Source organism: Stegodyphus dumicola, chromosome 1, assembly GCF_044657685.1.
Source record: "Stegodyphus dumicola isolate Sdum_Otavi_A_Nest chromosome 1, ASM4465768v1".
NCBI lineage: Eukaryota > Metazoa > Arthropoda > Arachnida > Araneae > Eresidae > Stegodyphus > Stegodyphus dumicola.
In genome coordinates, this window is record NC_140768.1 from 232,356,137 (window position 1) to 232,362,136 (window position 6,000).

Genomic DNA, 6,000 nt, shown 5'->3' on the forward strand with positions numbered 1-6,000 from the left:
GTTCTTCCCCTCTTCCAGGTTCCGTAGGAGTGGTGGTACATAAACGTTGTCTTAATGAAACCCCACAGAAAGAAGTCACGGGGTGTCAAATCCGGTTACCGCGAAGGCCAACTGAGACATGCTAAGTCGCCAGCTCCTTGACGACCAATCGGTTACAGCCGAAAACATCGCGGACGAAAACGTCGCGGAGAAAACAACGCAAGGCGAAAACGTCGTGCTACAAAACATCGTGGGAGAAAACATCGCAAAGAGAAGACATCGCAGTTCTAAAACATCGTGGTACAAATCATCGTCGTCGAAAATAAAGCGGTTCAAAAACTTCGCAGTTTAAAAACATCGTCGTCGAAAATATCGTGGTACAAAATAAAGTATCTACAAATCATCGCATGACGATAACATCGCAGACATGCTTTATTCAGGCTTTAGCATGGCATTTTTACTTTCATATTTTTTATTAACTAATTAATTTTTTTCTGAGAAAATAAGAAGGAAACTTAAGCATAGAAAATTAATGCAACTTATAGCTCTTAATGGAATTTTAAACTGACATAGTTAACTAACAAAGACCATTAGCAAATCATTTTTTATAAAGTTTTTACTGGTAATGTTTCATGAGAAGTATAATCTATAAGTGCATTTAATTTTCTATGCTTAAGTTTCCTTCTTACTTTTTCAGCAAAAATTTATTAGTTAATAAAAAAATGTGAAGGTAAAAATTATCCTTCTTTACATCTTGCGATCCCAAATCATTACGGGAATATCCATTTATAATTATTAAAATTTGAGAAAAGCATGTCTGCGATGTTATCATCATGCGATGATTTGTAGATACTTTATTTTTTACCACGATATTTTCGACGACGATGTTTTTAAACTGCGAAGTTTTTGAACCGCTTTATTTTCGACGACGATGTTTTGTGCCACAATGTTTTAGAACTGCGATGTTTTCTCTTTGCGATGTTTTCTCCCACGATGTTTTGTAGCACGACGTTTTCGCCTTGCGTTGTTTTCTCCGCGACGTTTTTGTCCGCGATGTTATCGGCGGACACCTTACAAAATGCCACACGTTTGCGTTTGTTATCAGAACGCCAGAGCCTGTAACAAATGTAACTTGTAAGGCTTCATAACCAACCGACGTCTGAAAACACGCCAAATTGTTGTGAAAAATCAAACGAAGACCGTCTGTCTTCTTCAACTCTTGAAGGCATACGAGCCGTCTGCTCGTATCTAACCACCACTCTCGACCACGTCTGGAGGCTATCTGCTGCTGTCTGGAATGATTCTTACTGCGCTGTGCGGCGATGACGTCAGCTGGTATTTCGCTAAGTTGGCATCGGGCGTTAACGATTCCCACAGCTTCGGCCAGTTTGAAGAGGCATCGTCCTCGATGTCTGTTGAATGGACATCACTATCATGTACCTGCAAAGATAATAAAAAAAAGAAAAGAAAAAAGAGTATCAGGTCCTTAGGGTTTGAGCTGATACAAACATCAAATCAATTTGACCATGGCTTCATATGGTCAGCCGCAGTAGATGTCAAATTCGGTCCTTCATGGCATCCTACTTTTTCGACTTCATATCTGTCGTTTGGTCTTACAGCTATGATTTTATACGGTCCATGAAACTTTGGTCGTAGTTTCAAGCCAGTCCGATATTGAGTTCTCTGTATGGCTACCAAGTCGCCAATCTTGTACAGTTTCGGTTTCTTACGTCTTTTGTTGAATTGTTTTCGATTCTCTTCTCGAATCTTCAGAATGTTGTTTTTAGCATCTTCTCTCATTTCATCACGTTCTTGCATCAATTGCTTCAGATATTCTTCATTCAATACCTCACTAATTCTCAAATCTTCTTTATTCTTCATTTTCGTGCCTATGAGAAGCTCAAACGGTGAATATTTCGTACTTCTCGTAGTTGTACTGTTGATTATCCTCTGGACATCTGGAACATACTTAAACCATTTCGTTGAATCTTCATGTGATAATTTCGACAAAACATGAATCAAAATTCTATGAATTCGCTCAATCTGTCCGTTACCTCTTGGAATATCGGTAGTAATTTTGACATGTTCTATACCTTCTTCAGTACAATAAGCTGAAAATTCTTTCGATGTAAAGGCACTACCTCGATCTGAAATGATTCTGGCTGGATTTCCAAATACAGTCTGTTGTTGCTTCAATTTTGAAATAACTTCTTGCGTAGTTGGTGATTTCACTGGATAGAACCAAGTAAATTTCGTAAAAGCGTCGACCACAGTTAGAATGTGTTGGTATCTCTTGTCCGTTGATGGAAGAGGTCCAATAAAGTCGATATGGTACGTACTCAAAGGAACGTTTTCTTTCGGTACAGGATGAAGAAATCCTTCTGCTTTTCCTTGCTTCTTGTTGTACAGTATACATTCTATACAGTTAGCAATTACTTTTTCAACTTTGCATTCAGTCTGGGAATATAGAATTCTTGCTCAACAGCATTCACGGTTTTATCTACAGGAAAGTGACCTTTTTTATGTACCTTCTGTATGCTTTCGTTCTGTAAGGATTCTGGCACTATTAGCAGATCTTTACCATTATCAAATTTATACAAAATATCATTTCTTATGAAGCATCCATTTTCTTCTCCCTTCTCAGGCTCACCAGCGGCCGAGCGGTAAAGTCGCTGAACACTGGTAGTTCGGTCCGAGGTTCGAATCCCGCGAACGGGCTGGCTGCATGGGCGTTTTCGTGGTTTTCTCCATGTGTAATGTTTATACGAGCCAGTTTCCCTTAGAAAGTCCTCCACGAAGGCATCCCTCCCCTTAGGCAGATAGCCCTAGTGTGCTTTGCCATAATTAAATAAACCAAACCAAACCAAACCTTCTCCCTTCTCAACTAAAGTCTTTATCAGTTTCACATGTTCATCTTCATTCTGTTGTTGTGCTAACCGAATCTTCTCAGATACATCGGATGTATATGATGTTAAAATTAGAGCATTTCTACTGAAAGCATCAGCATGTTTCATTTGGCTTCCTGAACGATGTACAATTTCGTAATCGAATTCTTCAATAAACATTGCCCGTCTCGCAATTTTAGGAGTTAAATCTTTCTTATCTAAAGTTTTCTGAAAAGCACTACAATCAGTTACAATTTTGGATTTAGTCCCTAACAAATAGTTTCTAAACTTCTTCAGAACTTCTATTACTGCAAGGGCTTCTAATTCATAACTACAGAGTTTCTCTTGCTGCGGTGAAGTCTTCTTACTCATATACTGGATTGGGTGATAATTACCATCATCAGACAATTGGAGTAATACCGCACCAAAGCCTTGACTACTAGCATCAGTATGAAGTTCTAATGGATATCCTTGCCTAAATATGTGTAGAACAGGTGCTTGAGAGAGAATTTCTTTTAATCTGCAAAATGCCTCCTGTTGTTCGGAATCGAACTTAAAACCAATACTTTTTCTAAGCAAGTCACTAAGAGGTTTAGCTATTTTAGCATACTGAGGAATGAATTTACGAAAATATCCCGTTAGTCCTAAAATGCTTTGAAGTTGTTTACAGTTACGCGGTTGTGGAAAGTTTCGAACAGCAACAGTTTTGGAAGGTGACGGTCGAATAGTTCCGTTTTTAATTACATGTCCCAAAAATTCAACTTTACATTTTAAGAATTGGCACTTTTTGAAATCTATTTGTAATCCGTATTCCGAAGCAGTTTTGAATACTTTTTCTAATTTGTCTAAACATTCAACTTCATCATTAGCCGGTATGACTATATCATCCATATAAATAATTAGTACACCGTCATTTAACAAGTCACGAAATACTGAAAAAATATACCTTTGAAAAACATTTGGACTAATACATAAACCAAAAGGAGCTTTAAGAAATTCGTAAATCCCATTATGTGTTACAAATGCGGTATATTTGGTGCAATTTTCGTCTATGTCTACATGGAAAAACCATTTTCCAAATCTAGTGTCGTGAAGACTTTGACTGTTCTAAACGATCAAGTACTTCCGGAATTAAAGGCAGAGGAAATTTGTCTTTAATAATCATCTTATTTAATTTCCGATAGTCGATGCATAATCGTTTCGAATTAGCACGCTTGTTACACAAAACAATAGGAGCTGCATAGATAGAATTGCTAGGTTTTATTATTTTTTCTTTTAACCATTCCTTAATTTGATCGTCAACAATTTTTTGTTCCGCGAAAGACATGTATCTTCTATTTTGACAGACAGGAATTTCATCGCATAAATTTATTTGCATCTTAAAGTCAGATTGTCTATTTTTCCGAGGCTGGTAGGAATTAATTAAATTACGCAGTCTTTCTTTATGTTCTGCATTTGAAATGTGCGATAGATCAATCTCGTTGACAGAAATAGCATTCACCAGATGTGGGGGGAAAGGTAATTAAACGTCAAGCCACTTCCGCTTTCGGGGTTTTTGTTTACATTAACAGAGACGCCAGACGACTGAGAAAGATCATAAACATTCTTCAATATGACACAGCAATATTCAAATTTCCCATAACGCAACGAACGTTAGAATTTCGATATGACTCAGCAGTTATCAAGTTAAATTACTTTTATTCCGATGAGAAATTATTTGAAGGCCATTCTCGGTAAAAGAGAAGTTAAACTGATTCAATACATCCAAACCTAATACAATTTGATTACATAACGACTTAACAACATAAATTTTCGTACTAAGTAAAAAACTATCAATTGAAATATCAGAAATAAAAAAGCCGATGGGGTACGTTTGCTTCGATTCAATTCCGTTTAATGTGATATCGCTACAATTTAAATTAGGAGAGCCAATCTACTTGTGTAACTCTACGCTGCATATCCGAACATCATCCGAACCAGTGTCAACTAGACTATCAACTAAATGATTATTTATTTCTACAGTCTTCATAATTCTATCCTTGTCAGAAATTCGTTGTAATAAGGCTGCTTGTTGTGTCTCGGGGGTTCCGCTCTGGACAGTCCGTTGACTTGTGCCCCAAACTTTTACATTTAATACATTTTATACCCTTCGCTTTGTTTACACAGTGCGATGACCGATGCCCATATTCCTGGCAATTAAAACACTTGACCTTATTAACGTTAGATTGATTTCGGTTTGATGACGCAAGCTTACTTCTATCTTTAACTTGGGTGTCTACTTTCGGTTTCGGATTTTTAAACTTATCATTGTCCTATCTCATTGTATCATAAATTTTAAGCCTTTGTTTAAATTCAGATATTGTTTCGCAACCATATAGTATAGTTTTCCTCACCACCGAATCGGGAATACCATCTATAACATATTTAATTAATGAAGCATCTTCAATGTTACCTCGCGAACACATTTCTTTCATTTTCAAAAAATACTCATGTAACGATTCATTAGGCATTAATTTACGCTTACATAACATTTCATGCAATTCAGCAGAATTAAAAGCTTTACCATATTCAGATTTCAAAAGCTTTTTTATCTTACACCAGTCATTAACTTTAGGTTCACTCTGAATAAATAGTTTCTCTTTACCTTTTAATGATCTTTTAGCAAAAACTAATTTATGCAAATCACTCAATTTCAAAGAATTTATAACATCTTCAAATTCATCAATCCATTTATCAACATTTTCATATGCATTACCAGAAAAAGGATTAACAATACTTTCAATATCCGAAAAACTAAGATGAGGTTTAAAATGATCTTGAATTGGAAGCTGCATACTGTTATTTACTTGAGACTCGTTAGAACCAGGTTGTCTCTTTGATTATCATCAAGCATTACTTCAGAAATTTTATTAATAGTTTAATCTTCAATATCACTATTTTCTTCATGCAAAATATTTTCAAATAATACAGATAAATCACACAGGAAAGAGACAATTCGGGTTACGACTTCCGATTTTAAACCTTCTGAATTTATGCACAATACATTGCAAACTTTAATTAACTTATTCAAAGTAAAACTATTTTGCACTGTATCTATTTTCTTATTAAATTCTTCAGAACCTGGTTTAAACATAAA